At 34.9% G+C, this 18987-nt stretch overlaps 1 long non-coding RNA gene across 1 annotated transcript in view; it reads right to left on the bottom strand.

The window, feature by feature from the left end:
* Nucleotides 1-18716, bottom strand: part of LOC118006022 — a 48398-nt gene extending 29682 nt beyond the window's left edge. The window contains exon 1 of the long non-coding RNA XR_004677918.1: nt 18686-18716. This is a non-coding gene — a long non-coding RNA (uncharacterized LOC118006022). The remainder of the gene's footprint in view (nt 1-18685) is intronic.
* Between the last annotated feature and the right edge of the window lie 271 nt (nt 18717-18987).

Here is an 18987-nt window from a genome sequence, read left to right as displayed (position 1 = left end):
GTTGGTCTTAAGTATGTGTTTGAGTAATGTATTAAATGGCATTAACATGGACAGTAAAACTCTTGCATTATTTTCTTCCCTGGGGGCATATAATGCAAAATTTCATTGACTGGATCCAGTTTGGTAAATGGGGCAGAAAATGCCTGTAGAACTGATGTAATGTTACGAAGAAAGTGGAGCATAAGATGGCATATAAACTCCTAATGGTATTGTTTCCTAGATTCTCCTTGTGCAGCAAAGGGAATATCGCTGCTACTTTTAAGGGACCAGCCCGATTACAATTAAGGCACCAATGTGTGCGTTTCCTGGCACACATATGACTATGGGGGCACAGATTAGAATTCATTTCATCAAGCTTTAATTTCATGTTCAGCCCCTTAAAAGTTCCATATCTTTTAAATATGCTGCCAGCAACCTGTTATCTGGTATAATGAAAAGCAATGTAACCACTCACCAAATAAAACTCCGTATAAAATCTCAACCTCAGTTTCACTTTTCAGGCACTGGTTTCATTGCTTCTACCCACCCTTTCTCTCTGCCAGAGCCTCTAATGAGCAGCAACTCTGGCCAAACCTTGCCAAGTGTGAGCAGGTGGGTTTGATGGGATGTGAAATGTAGTTTGCCTCTAACAAGACTACCATTCGCTGGCAAGACCACATGGATCTTAGGCAGAGAGCGAGAAAATCTAAGTAGATGTTTACAAATAAGAGTGAAAATAAATCATACTGTTTAATAATACTATATTATTCATTTGAATAGTACTCATTATATGTCATAGCACCTTTAAAGAAATATTTCTGGAAAGATTTCCTTTATACTTGTTAAACCTAAAATAAGTAGATTCCTAGAGAGAGGAACACATTTCTTTTCATCTTCACAAAGCCCAGAACAGCAGAAGCTGTTTGGATGATATAACCATTCATTCATTCATTCATTCATTCGCTTGGGAAAAAAAACAACTAAGAAATTCCAAAATAATTATTTTTATTTATTTGTTAGACAAATCAGTGAATATAACTGTGGGGTTTACCAAACGAAAACAAGATTATTTTATTGTTACTTTGATTTGACTACCAAGTAATTTTCTAACAGAAAGAACTTGTATTTTCATAGCTAATACTATGTTTGGTTTAAATTATGCTCTATATATGTTATGAGAAGAAAGAAATATGCTAAAGAAACTCAAGGCTGAATGTGAGAATCAAAACAGATGACGTGATATGGAAGGCATTTTGAAAGTGGTGAAACATTTCACAGACTTACAAGCTTATTATTATCTTTAGAGGTAAGATGGCGTAGGGGAGAGAGTAGACAGAGTGGGAAATCAAGTATAAACTTTGCAACCAGCCAGTGTGTGGAGCTGTGCAGGTCATTTACCCTCTTAAGGACTTAGTTTATGTTTATTTAAAAATTCCCTGTAATAACTGCCCTATCCATCCACCACCCGAGCTTACTGTGAGAGTCAAATGTATTTGAAATCACTCTTTTGAACTGCAAAGCACAATAAGTAATTTTGAAATTTGTGAAATGTGTTCTTGATTATAGTCACCATTTGGGAGAACTACAACACAATTTCAGAAATAAGGAAATTTCAGGAGCCCATTTCATACAAATGCAGGAATTCAAGTGCTTCAGAAACTTTCATTTATAAATGTGGTTAGTATTAATAAGAGACTCTATCCAATTAAAGCTTTTGGACCTAGGAGTATAAACACAATTCACAGATTTCTTAATTGACTTGCTATATTGATAATAGCCATATTATTTTTAAAATTTATAGTTTTCCTTTTAATATGTATAAAAGAATGTGTATAATGTATGCATTGTAAAGTGATATAAAATATAATAAATATGTTATGAAGCACAAGAATGTACCCAACAATGATGAGCCTAAGAACTAGGAGCTAAAAATGTGTATATTAAATAGAGTCGTGGCAGAAATACGGGAGATACTTACAAGGGTTTAATTGAAAAGAATTAATACTACACCAGCAATGACTAAGACTTTCCATATCTTTTCTATCTGCAGTTGACCTTTGAACAACATGGGTTAAAACTGTGTGGATCCCACTTTTATATGGATTTTTTACAGTACATACTATAAATGTACTTTCTCTCCCTTATGATTTCTTAATAACATTTTATTTTCTCTAGACTACTTTATTGTTAGAATACAGTACATAATACATATAACCTACAAAATGTGTGGTAATCGACTGTTCATACTATCAAGAAGGATTCTGGTCAATGGTTGGTTATTAGTAGTTAAGTTTTGGGGGAGTCAAAAGTTACATGCAGATTTTCAGCTGGGTCAGCACCCCTAACCCCCACGTTGTTCAAAGGTCAACTATCTTGTGTTGTCAAATTCTTAGTTTCTGCCAATTGAGTGGGTAAAATGATGGCTATCGCATTTCATCTTAATTTTCATTTCCCTTATTTCTACTGAGATTGAACTACTTTTCATAATTTTGCTGACCAAAAATCTTTCCTATTTCGTGAAACTTCTGTTCATATCTTTTGACCAGTTTCCTATAGAGTAATCAATAGTATTAATGACTTAGGAGGTTTCTTTTTAATATCTGAGACAACAATCTTTTGTTAGTTATATGTAATGCAAATATCTTCTCAGAGCTTGTGACTTGTATTTTCATTTTCTTTTGAGGCCCAGAAATTGTTAACGGAATCATATTTATCAATCTTTTCTTCATGGTTAGTGCTTTTATGTATTATTTAAGAAAGACTTTACCCTAATTTCAGAGTGACCTCTTCTATATTTTTTTGAAAAATGTTTACAGTTTTATTTTTTATTTTTTTATGTTATGTTAATCACCATACGTTACATCATTAGTTTTTGATGCAGTGTTCCATGATTCATTGTTTGCGTAGAACACCCAATGCCCTTCAGTACGTGCCCTCTTTAATACCCATCACATATAGAAATCTTTAAATCGTTAGCTTTAATATGATGAGAGGAGGGTCCTAACTTAATTTTTTAATATAAATTGACTTTTTAAATCCACGTTTATCAAATAGTCTTTCATTTCCTCAGCAATCTGCTATGCCACCCCTATATTTATCAAGGTTTCTTCCATGCCTGAACTTGTATTCTGTCCTGTGGGTCAATCTGTGTATTCTTATTTATTAAGGCTTTATCTTAATATTTAATATCTGATAGGATAAATCATCTCTCTTTATTCTTCTTCCCCATGAATATCGTAGCTAATGTTGGCTCTTTTTTCTTTTATGTAAATATTAGAGTCTGATTTTAAAATCTTACATAAAACACTGTTAGAATTTTAATCAGAATAGCATTAAGGCTACAGATTAGTTTGGGTACATTTGGTATCTTTATAACATTGACTATATCTTCATAGAAAATATCTCTCCATTAATTTAGGTCTTGGTTAAATTGTTTGAATAAAGTTTTAAAATATTATTACATTAGGTCCTGCACATCTTTTGTTTGATTTCTTCTAAGAGATTATAGTTTTAATTGCTTTTACAAATGCCATTTAAAAACTATTTTCTGATCTTTATTGTTACTCTATAAAAATACTACTGATTACTGCATGTTAATATAATATTCTGTTAACTTGCTATATATACTCATTATATTCAACAACTCATGTTAGATTCTTTTGGTGTTGTTTCTTCCTTTTTGGTGACTTTAATTTCTTTTTTATTTTCTTGGAGGATCATCTGAGATAGTTGAAGCTTGCCTGTAGCCTAATATAAATGTAATCATTTTTTGTAAATACCATAATTGTGCTTAAGAGGAATGTATATGTTATAATTTAGGGTGTAGATATATTTCTACATATCTCTACTATATCAAGTTTTTCAAAACTTTCCTATATATATTAATATTTTGTCTGTTTGACCAATAAATAAATAAATACATACATACATAAAGTCTCTTAAAAAATAAATAAAATAAAATCTTTTGCTATCAGCCTTTTTAAATCTCTATGCATTAGGGATGTTACTTATAAATTACATATAGCTTTATTTCCTTAATTCAATTTGAAAGATTTGGCCTTTAACTGACAAATTATAATTATTGACATACTAGTTGATATAAATTTTTATTTTTCTATTCAGATTTTCTATCCTTTTTTCTCCTTTCTTGTCTTTTAAAAAATTGATTGGTTGAGGTAGAAATTTCTATTATTGTTTTTCTTTTCTTTTCTTTTCTTTTTCCTGCCCTGCTTTGGACTTTGAGATTTTTTTTTTCCCCCAACATATTTTACTTAACAAAATCTAAAGCTAAACAATATGTTAATTCCCACTCTTCAACCAGATATGTCTTAAAGAATGTGTCTTAACTGAGGTCCTGTTAGTCTGTAGTCCATATTATTTCTTTAGAGACATTTATCTAGGTCTCTAATACAAATCGGTAACACACGCTATATCATTTATTTTGAAGAATAAATGCAGACTATTATGGACTGAATGTTTATGCTCCCCCCAAATTCATATGTTGAAATCCTAATCCCCAATGTGGGGATTTTAGAAAGAGGGGCCTTTGGGAGGTGAGTGGGTCATGCAGGTGCAGCCCTCGTGAATGGGATTAATGCTCTTTAAAAAGGACCCTAGAGAGCCCTCATGCCCTCGTCTGCACTGTAAGGGGCTCCGAGGGAAGATGGCCATCGACAAACCATGAAGCGAGTGCTCACCTGGTACTGGGCACCCTGATCTTGGACTTACCAGTCTCTAGAGTTGCAAGAAATAAATGTTTACTGTTTCAGCCACCCAGTTTATGGTAGTTTGTTATGGCAGCCTGGACAGACTAAGCCAAGAAGTCAAAACATTGTGTTTGCTTGAACTAGAAATCTTGGCACATGATAGCATGAATTTGGAGATTTTAAAATATGGGTTCAGATTCTGGCTCTACACTTGTTATTGGACTTTGAACAAGTTCCTTACAGCCTCTAAGCCTAGGTTATTTCTGTTAGGTATGAAGGGAGCAATAATATCCACTACATGGTGTTCATTTATTTGTTCACTTACTGATTGATAAATATTTGTTTGAACTAATATATGACTGATTTTGTACCAAACATTGAGTGTATCATGATAAACAGAATGTACTTATTTCCTGCCCTCATAAAATTTACCATCTAGGAAATATAGAATTAGAAGGTCATACAGACATAACTGAGACAAATTCTCAAAAGAAATTGATGTGCAATAAGATGCTATTTAAAGATATTGTGTATAAAATGTATGGAATTTAGTAAGCACTCGATAAATGATGATAGTTTTTCTATGAGCTATAATTTTCCATATCTTTGAAGTGACTAATTTATAACTAATATGACAATATGTAATAAAATACTAAACTATGTGTTATAGGCATTACATTTTTCTTTTTTTAAAAAAGATATTATTTATTTATTTGAGAGAGAGGGAGTGTGTGTGCATGAGTGGGGTGGGGGGGGAGCAGGGAGAGGGACAAGCAGACTCTGCATTGAGTGCAGAGCCTGATGCAGGGCTCAATTCCAAGACCCTGAGATCATGACCTGAACAGAAACCAAGAGTCCAAGGCTTAATCAGCTGAGCCACCCAGGTGCCCCAAGGCATTATAGTTTTCTTAATGATATCAAAAAATTTGAGATTTGAATAACAGTCTATGGTATTTTCAAAAGTAGAAGTCAGTGCATGACAAAATTGGTTAAATACACTTTCACTAATATATTTTTATCATTTCCATCAATGACATAGAATTGTATTTTCTGCCTTTTCTAAGAGTATTTCCATGTCTAAACTCTACTCATAACTTTGCAGAATTTATTATATCGTTTTTTTGTGAGTTTTTTTAAGATTTATTTATTTATTTATTTGAGAGAGAGAGTTCAAGGGGAGGGGCAGAGGGAGAGAGAAAGAGAGAATCTTAAGCAGACTCCCTGCTGAGTGTGGAGCCTGACACAGGGCTCAATCTCACCACCCTGAGATCACTACTCTGAGATCACAGCCTGAGCCAAAACCAAGAATCCAACCAATTGCACCACGTAGGTGCCCTTATTATATTCAATCATTCAGTAAATACATATTATTATACATTTATTATTATTTATTATGTACCATATAATGTGTTGTACTGGGAATCATGTGATAATTGGTGGAATTTGAGCACCAAGCAGTTAGGAGGTAAGGGTAGCCCAGAAAAAAGGAATATGAGGTATTTTATGCAATTTATCAGATTATGAGTCATGCTACTTTGTTTTGCTTTTATAAAAACAGAATAGAAATAAATTAATTCGTGTATTCACCACACATTTATCAGGTGTCTGCTATGTATTAATATTGTTCAAGATTCTGGAAATACAAAAATTAGTAAGATACACTCCCTGTTCTGATGTTAACAGCTAATTGGGAATTATTGATGGGTATAATCCAGTGTGATTTAGAAGATGAATATAACCCGGTATGATACTTAGGATACTTTATTATATTTATTATATTCTAAAATAAATTTCAGGCCAGGAGAAGTATGTCTCATCACATTGCACACTGCTTTACTCTGACTGTTTTTGTCTCCTGTAAAATACCAAGAAGTCTAAAATGGTGTGTTAAAACCATGTGACAGAAGCCTGTCTTTGCAAGGGACTTGAGAAATATGCATTATGCTTATGATTTGAAGAAAGAAACAAAGAATATTTTAAAATCTGATACTTCTTGGTACATTCAGTATTTTGTATCCAATTCAACTGGTGTAATCTCAAATTTATCTATGGTTTCAGTTCACCCAGTTTTAAGAAAGAGATAAATCAACAATTTTTCAGGACAGGGAAAGAAATTTCTGTGTATATCAACAATTTATTAGAGCTTTAAAGTATTATGAGCCAAACCCAGCTCAACCATGGCTTTATTTTTCAGGAATTAAAATTCATTAGAATATTTGACATTCAACATGTATCAAATTCATCCCTTAAAATGAAAATGATTGGCTGTTCAACTAATAGTTCGATGAGCCTAACAGTACAAATAATGACTGGGAAGACTGAAGAGGCCAATCAAAAAAGATAGACATTAGACTTAAAATTATTTCTTGAGTTTTCTGCTCTGCATATATGTAGTGGAAGTTTTGCTACATTGGGTCTCCTTTAGGTCTAGCCATATATAGGTTGTGGTTCTTTATGGAATCAGAGACAATTAACATACTAGCTACAGAAAGTTTTTAAACTGGGAAAAAATAAGATTGATAATACAATGACTATAAGATATTTAGACCTTTAATTTCTATCTTCATTGAAACTGCCTACACTTTTGTCTTGTTTATTCTATGTTTTCAATAAAAATGGGAAGTTTTATGGAGTCACAGAGAGTTAAACATTTTGTAACAGTTTTATTTTTCTTCTAAATAAAGTATTCATCATGGCTAGAATTGGTGGCTATGTAAATATAACACTTTTACTTTTTATTAAAGTAAGGCACATCAGGAAAAAAATCAACAGTTCTTCTGTTTTTTTTTTCTTCCTCAAATGCTATTTGAAAACTCCAGGATAGTCAGAGTCTAGATAATGGGGGATAGTGAAATAGATTTCAAATTGAGCACCAAATAAGTTTTTGTAATGCCAGGCACCCTTCCTCATACCAAAATAACACTAATAACAATAAAATAACTTTTATTAAATTTGTTAATAGCAAAAGATTGCAGGTTCCTGGGACTGGGGTGTGAGAAATGTAAGAATAGAGATCTGAACATATGAGAGTTTCTAGATGATACATTAAGGATTTGGAATAATCTTAGAGTCAAAGATGTGGCTGAGACTTGCTATTTATTCACCAAACTGTTTATCTCTCCTTCCTGGGCAGACAGACTACATTTCCCAGCCTTCCTTGAAATGTTCTGTGGATAGAACTAATGTGAGCCATTTCAGGAATTGGCCTGTATAACTGTCTCACCAATAATTCTGCCACTACCTTTCCTCCCCATCTGAGGGTTCAATCTTGAGAACTCTAAGCACCCAGAGGAGGGCAGAACCACACAAGAGCAAAGCCACAAGAGAGAAATTTCTCTCTGAAAGAAAACTAGCCAGAAGAACCATTCAACCCAGAACATTGTATTAGACTATTGTATGCCTGAGAATAAACTTTTATTATATTAAGCCCCTAAAGTTTGGAGTTGTTAGTTTATTATGAATTCAAAAAGATTCCAAGAATGAGAAGCAGAAAGGCTACCATCACATCCTAGAATTTATATTATTTATGGATGTTATGGAGGGCTATCAAAATAGGTATATGCCCTTGCTAATGTCAAAATTCCATCACTAGAGTGAGAATTCCTCCAGTATCTTTTTTAAAAAATGCAAATATTCAGGGAGAGGAAATGTGCTTTCATGAGGCCATTTTCTACGTAACAGGAGAAATGGGAGTAATTTCAGAGAAAATGATGATGTTTGAGAGAAGAAGAATACTGATGAAGCAGGAAAAAGGTAAGAAAAGCCAGGGAATGACAAACACAACTTCACTTATTCTGTTTAGGGACATGATGTCAAAGGTAATGGAAAACATATGATCTTTCTAGTGTTGTGGCTCCCTGAATAACGGAAGATGGTTTTGGGTGACGCCATCATTTCTAACAAAGTGGATTATGCCACTTGATTACTAAAAATCTCTTGTATCTCTCTTGTGATATTTTCACATTTTGATTTATTTTGCATTCATTTTAGAGTAAGGTATTATGCAGGTACCTTAAGATATAAAAGTGAAAAAACAGTCTCCAACTTCATGGCGCTTGCAGTCTGCTTATGGAAAGGGACATGACATATATAAATTAGATAAATATTTAAGTACATAAATGTAGCAATTATAACAACATAAGAGAACATAATAGGGTGATCTGAGTGCTCTATTGGAGGATGTTGAGTCACATGGGTAAGAAAGAGAAGGTCTCTGTGATAAAGCAAATTTTCAGTCTGAAAAAATCGTGGATTGGGGAGGTAGAACAGGAGAGGAAGAGAGGTGAATTTAGGTGAGTGGAGAAAGGAGACAGACAACACCCAAAGAAAGGAACCAACATACGTACAAGTATGCAAAAATTCTGAGATGGGAAGGGACATGCTATACTCAGGAAATAGAGAAGGATGAAGAGAGGATAGGGAGAATTAGGAAGGGGGGGGGGACAAGACACAAAGGCAGAAGGGAGTTGGATCACCCAAAGCATTGTAGACCCTTTAAGGATTTTGAACTTATTGTAATAGCAATGGGAGATCACTGAAGATTTAAGGGGGGGAACCACATGAACTGTCATGGCTTTTAAAAGACCAATTGTCTACCATGGAGAATGCATTTGAGGGGAAAAAGTGGAATCAGGAAGATCTATTTGGGAGTTACATCTGAAGTCCAGGCAAGAACTGATGGTGGTTTATACCAGGCTGATGGCAAGGGAGACAGAGAAAAGTTTGAAGTCAAGATGATATATTTAGGGAAGGAAAGCAATAGGAATGATCAAATGTGAACATTAAAGGAGAAGGAGTAGTGAAGGCTGACTGCGAGGATTCAGACTTGAGCCACTGGTGATTATTTTTTTTTCTGCATTTCTTATATTCCTTATTCTCCTAGGTAAGCTTCAAGATAAGAATACTTTTTCCTTTAGTGTTAAATTTTTAGCATCTACTCTAGTAATGCAAAAACAATAGATACTTAAGATGTGGAAAGAATCAATGAATGAATGTATATATATATGCCTAAATAAGTGAATGCATAGCATTTTGAATATTTGGTTCATAACCTACTCAACTTCAGTTTCCAAGGCTGGCTACAATCTTTGAGATACTAATTTATATCTTTTATTTCTGTATTATTCTCCTTTTTCTCCTCTTCATTCAAGTAGACACCAAGGCTCTACTTTACATCACTCAATAGACATTTGTGCAGGTGAATTTATTTAGTAAATTCTAAATCTGAACAGAGAGGTACTGAGACTGAGTTCTGAAGAGGCCATGCAAGTGGGGGCTGTGGACTTCTTAGCTATACCCTATGAATTACTGTCTCTATGACTGCACTTCCCAACCAACATCTTAGCAACCTTAATATATCCCTAGGGATAGAAAAATTGCTCAAAATCATATAAGTAAATTAGCATTCCACATGGTGTAATGGAAGATCAAATAGATTTTAATGAACTTTTGTAAACTTGGATTTGTGGCCTGACACTTACACCTATAATATATACTTTGTGACTGAAACTGTGGCAGTTAATTTTGTGTCACCTTAGCTGGGAGATGCTGCCCAGATATGTGGTCAAACATTATTCTTGATGTTTCTGTGGGGGTGTTTTTGGATGAGATTTACATTTGAATTGGCAGACTTTGAATAAGCAGATTGCCCTCCAAAATGTAGGTAGGCCACATTCAATTGAAAACCTATAAAGGACAAACAAGAACAAAAAAATTGACCTCCTACGAGCAAGATGGAATTCTGCAACAAATGACCTTTGGAACTGAACTACAACATTGGCTTCTTTCTGGGTCTCCAGCCTGAAGGACTTTGGACTTGATCAGCAGTATTGGTTCTTTCCTGCATCTCCAGAATGCTGGCCTACCCTATAGTGGTGGACTTTCCAACCTCCATAATCATGTGTGCTAATTCCTTAAAACAAAATATTTCTTATATATATGAAAAAAATTACACACTGAAATATTATTACCAGTGAGTCACAATAATAAAGCTACAACCATTATAAATTTATTGACATTAATCATTCTCTATGTACAAGAAAGTTGAATTAGAAATAACTAACAGAAAAATATGTAGACAAACTCCAAATATTTGTAAAACAAACAACCACTTCTATATATCTCATGATTCAAAAATAAGCCATAACAGATTACCTTGAAATAAATGAACATGAAAAATATATCAAAATTTGTGGGGTATAGCTAAAACTGCCATTAGAGGAAAAGCTATAGTCTCAAAAGCTCCTATAAAGAGAAGAAAATTTTCAAAATCACTTATCTGAGCATCTACCTTGAAAATATAAGTAAAAGAAGAGCAAATTAAATTCAAATTAAGTAGGAGAAAGAAATAATATAGATAATAGCAGATATCAGTGAAATATAAAATGGATAAACATATAATAGCTGGATTTTTAAAATCTTGATAGTTGAAAATAGAGCTGCCCTATGACCCAGCAATTGCACTACTGGGTATTTACCCCAAAGATACAAATGTAGTGATCCGAAGGGGTACATGCACCCCAATGTTTATAGCAGCAATGTCCACAATAGCCAAACTATGGAAAGAGCCAAGATGTCCATTGACAGATATATGGATAAAGAAGATGTCACACACACACACACACACACACACACACACACACACACACACACACAATGGAATATTATGCAGCCATCAAAAGGAATAGAATCTTGCCATTTGCAACGACGTGGATGGAACTGGAGGGTATTATGCTGAGCGAAATGAGTCAATCAGGGAAAGACATGTATCATATGATCTCACTGATATAAGGAATTCTTAATCTCAGGAAACAAATTGAGGGTTGCTGGAGTGGTGGGGGGGTGGGAGGGATGGGGTGGCTGGGTGATAGACATTGGAGAGGGTATGTGCTATGGTGAGCACTGTGAATTGTGTAAGACTGTTGAATCACAGACCTATACCTCTGAAACAAAGAATACATTATATGTTAAAAAAAACAAAAAGAAGATAGTAGGAAGGGAGAAATGAAGGGGCGGGAATTGGAGGGGGAGACAAACCATGAGAGACTATGGACTTTGAGAAACAAACTGAGGGTTCTAGAGGGGAGGGGGGTGGGGGGATGGGTTAGCCTGGTGATGGGTATTAAAGAGGGCACGTACTGAATGGAGCACTGAGTGTTATACGAAAACAATGAATCATGGAACACTACATCAAAAACTAATGATGTAATGTATGGTGATTAATATAACATAATAAAAAATAAATAAAATCTTGATAAATATTTTAAATAATTGATAGATCTTTAGCTAGAATGATCAAAGAAAAAAAGAAAAGGATACCCAAAATTACTAACATGAAGAATTCAACAGATGATATCATTATACATACCAAAGAGATAATAAAGGAATATTTTGAATAACTTCATGGCAATAAATTTGGCAACTTTAAAAAAATGGACAAATTCTTTCAAGATTTATTACCAAAACTGACTGAAAAATATAGAAACAGTTCTATATTTATTAAAGAAATGGAATTTGTTATTAAAAATCTTTCCAAAAGTAAACTCTGGATCCAGATAACTTCACTAATAAATTTATGCTCAAAACAAGACTTTTCAAGAAAAGAAAACTGCAGACCAGTAACCCTCACAAACATCAACACAATGTTTGATGAAATTTTAGCAAGTCAAATTTAATAATTTTAAAATGGCTAATACATCATGTTAGGGTTTATCCTTGTAATGACAAATTTGGTTTACCATTTAAAAAATGATCAGTGTAATTCACTGTACCAACAGAATAAAGGAGAAAACCATATGATCATCAAAACAGATGCAGAGGGAGGTGGGCAGGGGAATGGCCTAAATGGGTGGTGTGTATTAAGGAGGACACTGGTGATGAGCATTTGGTGTAGCATGTAAGTGATGAATAACTAAATTGTACACGTGAAACTATTATTACACTACAAGTTAACTAACTAAAATTTAAGTAAAAACTTGGAAAAAAAATAAAACAGATGCAGAAAAGGGCACCTGGCTGGCTTAGTCAGAAGAGCATGCAACTCTTGATCTTAGGGTCATAAGTTTGAACCCCATGTTGGGTGTAGAAATGACTAAAACAAACAAACAAAATGAGAACAGATGCAGAAAAAAAACCCAAAACAAACATTTGACAAAATTCCACACCCATTCATTATTAAAACCACCAAAATTGAGAATTGATAAGAACTTCCATAATTTTATAAAGGGCATCTAAGAAAACTCTATACCTATCATCATAGTTATTGATGAAAAATTGAAATGTTTCCACCAAATATTGAGAACTATCACTATTCAACATTGTACTAAAAGTTCCAGCCAGTTAAAGGAGGAAAAAAATAATAAGATACAAAAATTAGAAAATTATAAACCCTTATTTTTTGGTATATTCATAAACCTAGAAGTTCATAAGGAATCCACAAAATTGCTCTTAGAGCTAATAAGAGTAATAATTAGCAAAGATACAGAATGTTAGGATAATAAAAAAATTAATTATATTTCTATAAAAATGAAAAAACAAAATGAAAATTGAAATTAAATAGGGTTTACAATACCATTAAAGATACAAAGTACTTAGGGGTAAATTTAATAAAATATGGGTAAAATATTTTGTACTCTAGAAAATATAAAACATTTTTAAGAAAATAAAGACCTTAAAAATGGAGAAATTACACCATAGTTTAGGTCAGAAGATTCAATATTGTTCAAATTGATACAGATTCAACACAATATAAATCAAAATTCTAGTGGGTTTTTTAAAAAAAGAAATTGACAAACTAGTTCTAAAATCCATATGGAAAGTCAGAGGGCATAGCATTGTCAAAAGAATATTATAAAAGAAAAGAAATGTTAGAGAACTTACACTATCTGACTTCAAGGCTTACTTATTATAAAACTATAACACCAAGACAAAGTATATTGATGTAAAAAATAGTAAGTTCAATGGGACAAAATAGAGATTCTAGAAATAGACCTATGCATATATGGCCAATTGAATTTGAACAAAGATGCCAAAGTAATTTAATGGTGCCAGAAGATTGGATATCCATATGGAAAACAAAAACAAAAGCATTAACCTCACCTTTAACTAAGCCACATGTAAAAATTATCCCCAAATAACAATCTGCCATTTAAAAATCAGAAGATGGGGGGGGTGGGGCATATGTCAAGTATCAGTGTTAATCAGACTGATTTGCTTTACAGAATTTAGCCGGGATGAGTTTACCTTAGTTTGTTCTTCCCCCATCTGAGGTCATGAAGGAAGAGACAAGACTGTTAAAAGTGTGGGGCTGGGCAAGGAAAGATGAGCAGACTCGATACACTTCACTCTTGCCTCGCAGGTTGTGTGTCGCGGCCCTGTCTGTGAACAACTTCTGTGACAGCCGGGAGGCCCTGTACGGGGTGTTTGACGGAGACCGTAACGTGGAGGTACCCTACCTCCTCCAGTGCACTATGAGTGACATTTTGGCCGAAGAGTTTACTGATGAGAAACTGAGGTACAGAGAAGTAAAACAAATCTCTCTTAAGAGCTAGTAGATGGCACAGCTTTTAAATATAAAAGCTAATATAAACATTTCTAGAAGAAAATTTTGGGGACCTTAGAGAAGGCAAAGCTTTCTTAAATAGAACGCAAAAACTGGGGCACCTGGGTGGCTCAGTTGGTTGGGCGACTGCCTTCTGCTTGTCGAGCCCTGCCATCGGGCTTCCTGCTGGTTGGGTGGAGCCTGCTTCTCCCTCTCCCTCTGCTGCTCCCCCTGCTCGTGCTCTCCTGCTCTCTCTCTGTCAAAAAAATGAATAAAATCTTTTTTTTTTTTTTTAAGATTTTATTTATTTATTTGAGAGAGAATGAGAGCGAGCACATGAGAGGGGGGAGGGTCAGAGGGAGAAGCAGATTCCCTGCCAAGCAGGGAGCCCGACGCGGGACTCGATCCAGGGACTCCAGGATCATGACCTGAGCCGAAGGCAGTCGCTTAACCGACTGAGCCACCCAGGCGCCCAAAAAAAAGAATAAAATCTTAATAAAAAATAGAACACAAAAAGTATAAACAATAAAATGTTGATAAATTTGATGTCATCAAAATTAAAAACTGCTCTTCAAAAGTCACTATTAAGAAAATGGATAGGCGGGCGCCTGGGTGGCTCAGTTGGTTAAGTGACTGCCTTCGGCTCAGGTCATGATCCTGGAGTCCTGGGATCGAGTCCCATATGGGGCTCCCTGCTCAGCAGGGAGTCTGCCTCTTTCTCTGACTCTCCCCCCTCTCATGCTCTCTATCTCATTCTCTCTCTCAAATCAATAAATAAAATCTTTAAAAAAAAAAAGAAAAAAGAAAATGGATAGGCAAGCCTTGAGCTTGCAGAAAATCTTCACCATACATATATCTGAGAAAGACATATTTTACAATGCAATAATATGAAAATAAATCCAATTAAATTAAAAATTACCATTCAATCAAATGATAAAAGACTTGAGCAGACATTTTACCAAAGATATATAAATGGCAATAAGTTCATGGGAAAAAAAGCGTTGAAGCTAATTAGTTCTCATGTAAATGAAAATTAAAACTACAAGGAGATACTGTTACACATCCACTCAAATGGCTAAATGAAGACAATGCCAGGTATCAGTGAGGGTGCAGATATGGAGAACCTGCTCATATGTTGCTGATGGGAATGTAAAATTGTACAACCTATTGGAAAATATTTATACAGTTTCTAATAGTTAAACATACACTTACTATATGACTCAGCACAAGCATACCTAGTAATTTACCTAAGAGAAACAAAAATATGTGTCCACAAAAAGACCTGCCATAAAAACATTATTCTAAAACTGGAAATCAAGGGTCCAACAGATGATGATTATAGTACATCTGTCCAAATTAATACTATGCAACAATAAGGAATACATTCCTGATATAGGCAACAATGTGGCTAACTCTGAAAAACATTTTGCTAAGCAAATGACACCAGAAACAAAGAGTTCATACTGAATGATTCATTTTGAATAAAATTTTAATTCATAATGGCAGAAATTGTGTTAGTGGTTGCCTAGGTCTGGGAGTAGTGTCATGATTCACTGAGAGGGCACAAGACAATATTTGGGATAATAGAAATGTTCCAAATCTTTATTATGGAGGTGATTACACAGGCATATATACTTTCAGGGATGGTTACACAGATGTATACCCTTAAATGGGTGTCTTTTATTGTATGTAAATTATACTTCAATGAAGCTGATTTTTGAAATAGCTCTTAGTTTAATAAGAAAGGTATATGCATAAATAATACACTAAATGATCATATGTTTATATCATAGCATGCTCCTAAGATCATAAAGGGGTTACTCATTATAAATTTTAGCAGCTATGACATTTGATTCTCTAGTTTTAAAATTATTCTTTTTGAAATTCCCTTCAAAATTTAGGTTAAAAAAAGCACTAGACCCATGAATCCAGGTTTCAGGCTTATCCCTGTCTGTGTACCCAAGCTCCAAGCCCACTCCAGTGCCAGGTTGACTCCCATGAACCTGGGGTCCAGGCCCACACTTGTGGACCCAGGTTTCAGGCTGGTCCCTGGACAGAGGTTCCAGACCCACACTCGTGGACCTAAGCACCAGCCTGCCCCAGTGTACGCTGATGACAAGCTAGTCCCCCTGGACCCAGGCACCAGGCTTGCCTGCGGAACAAAGTAGCAGGCCTATTTGTTCATGGGCTCTGGAAGAAGGCCTGCCTCCTTTTCCTTACTGAAGCCAGTCTGTAACAACTAGAAAAGGTGACTATTTCTTCAAATACACAGATATCAATGCAAGGTAACAAAAATAACAAATAATCACAAAACCATAACATTATCCCAAATAATAACTGACTAAAGAAAAGGAGATGTATGAACTGCCTGAAAAATAACTCAATATAATTGTCTTAAGGAAGCTCAAGAGAACACAGACAGTTAGATGACATCAGGAACCCATACATGAAAAAAAAAGAGAAGTTCAATAAAGATACAGAAATCATAAAAGTAATGAAACAAATTCTGGAGCTGAAAAATACAATGATTGCAATGAAAAAAAATCAACAGAGGGTTTCAACAGAAGACTCAATCAAGCAGAAGAAAGAATAAGTGAGCTCAGAGACAGATCACTTGAAATTACCAAGTTGATAAGGTAAACAAATGACAAATCCTTAGCTAACTAAAAAAAAAAAAGGTGAGATATATATAAATAAAATTATCAATGAAAGAGAAGACATGCAATTGATACCACAGAAACAAAGGATCATAAGAGAATACTATGTAACATTTTGTGCCAACAAATTAACATTGCTCTAAAGAAGATATACAAATGGTAAACAGGTATATGTAAAGTGCTCACATCGCTAATCATCAGGCAAATGCAAATCGAAACCACAATGAAATACCACCTGCTAGAATGGCTATTAAAAACAATGACAACAACAACAACAAAAAACTAAAGGTAACAAGTGCTGGTGAAATGTGGTGAAATGAGAACCCTGGTACACTGTTGGTGGGAACATAAATTGGTACAGCCATCATGGAAAATAGTATTGAGGTTCTTTAAGAAATTACAGATAGAACTAACATATGATCCAGCAATCCCACATCTGGGTATTTATCCAGAAGAACTGAAATCATTATCTTGTACAGATACCTGTGCTCCCATGTTCATTGCAGCATTATTCACAAGAGTCAGGATACAGAAACAAAGTGTCCATTGATGGATGAATGGATAAAGAAAATGTGGTATATAGAGAGAGTGGAGTATTATTCAGCCTTAAAAAAGAAGCAAATTCTGCCATTTGTGACAACAAGGATCAACCTGAAAGACATTTTGTTAAGTGAAATAAGCCAGACAAAGAAAGACAAATACTGAATAATTTCATTTATGTATATAATTTTAAATAGTCAAACTCATAGAATCAAACAATATAACGGTGCTTTCCAGGGACCACGGGGAGGGGAAAATGAAGAGGGGATGGTCAGAGCTTTAGTTATATAAGACAAATAAATTCTGAAGGTTTATTATACAGCACAGTGCCTATAGCTACTCTATTGTATACTTGTCTTAGTCTATTCAGGCAGTTGTATCAAAATACCACCAACTGAGTAACACGCAAACAATAGAAATGTGTTTCTCTCAGCTCTGGAGGCTGGGAAGTTCAAAATCAAGTTGTGAGCATGGCTGCATTCTGGGGAGGGCCCTCTTCCTAATTCATAATTGGGGCCTTCTTGCTGTGTTCTCACATGATAGGGGGGGCTAGGGAGTAATGTGGGATCTCTTTCGTAAGAGCAGTAATCCTGTTCATGAGGGCTCAGGCCTTGATCACCTCCCAAAGGCCCACCTCCTAATACCATCATATTAGGCATAAGGATTTCAACATATGGGTTTGAGGGGTGACACAAACATTCAGATCATAATAATACTTAAAATTTTCTAAGAAGATAAATCTTACATTAAGCGTTTTTTTTTTTTACTATACTACACAAAGTGATATTTATAATGTAGAGGCTGGAGGAAACCGGGAGTGATGGATATATCTATCTATGGCCTTGATAGAGATGATGGTTTGGTTTGTGTTTATATTTCTAAACTTATCGAGTTGTATACATTGAATACGTGGAGGCTGCTTAGGATTCTCTTTCTCCCTCTCCCTCTGCCCTCCTTCCCGCCCCCAACCCCCGGCTCAGGCTCTCTCGCTCAAAAAAAAAAAAAAAAAAAAAAATACAACTATGGGACAGTTGTTTTGACAAGATCATAGTGACAGAAAGTACTAGTCTTTAGCCAGCTTGGGATCTGTTTTCCCTCTCACATAAGTCTTTTGACACATGAGGGGAAGATGACAGATGACATCAACAAGAGAGGTAGCACTGAGAACATATCACAGTCTTCTCTCCTTACATTATGGTGATAGGTACTTGCACTGGGTTCTTTTCAGTGGGGAAACAGAATATAGAACAGAAATCTCCACTTACCCAGCAATCATATGCCGATTGATCTCATTCTCCAAACTGGTTCTTGTGGCCTTGTTTTTCTCTTCTCCAGATGTGGGTGACATCACCTTGTTTTGGTGAGTAATATGCACTATCAGCTCTTATTTCTCCTGGTCATATTTATAAGAATTCAGGGAAATAAAAAAAAAATACATATTCATCAGGAGAATGTCAGCAATGTTACTTTTGATGACTAGTACAGTCCTTGCATTAGCCTGCAGACCGGAAGTATGGGGGGTGGTTACTCAAGAGCACAGAGATTATGCTAACAGTTTGTGAATTAG

Source organism: Mirounga leonina, unplaced genomic scaffold (genome assembly GCF_011800145.1).
Source record: "Mirounga leonina isolate KUSES-001 unplaced genomic scaffold, KU_Mleo_1.0 Mir_115, whole genome shotgun sequence".
Taxonomy (NCBI): Eukaryota; Metazoa; Chordata; class Mammalia; order Carnivora; family Phocidae; genus Mirounga; species Mirounga leonina.
The sequence above is the reverse complement of the archived record's forward strand: the minus strand, read 5'-3'. Positions and strand labels throughout refer to the sequence as shown.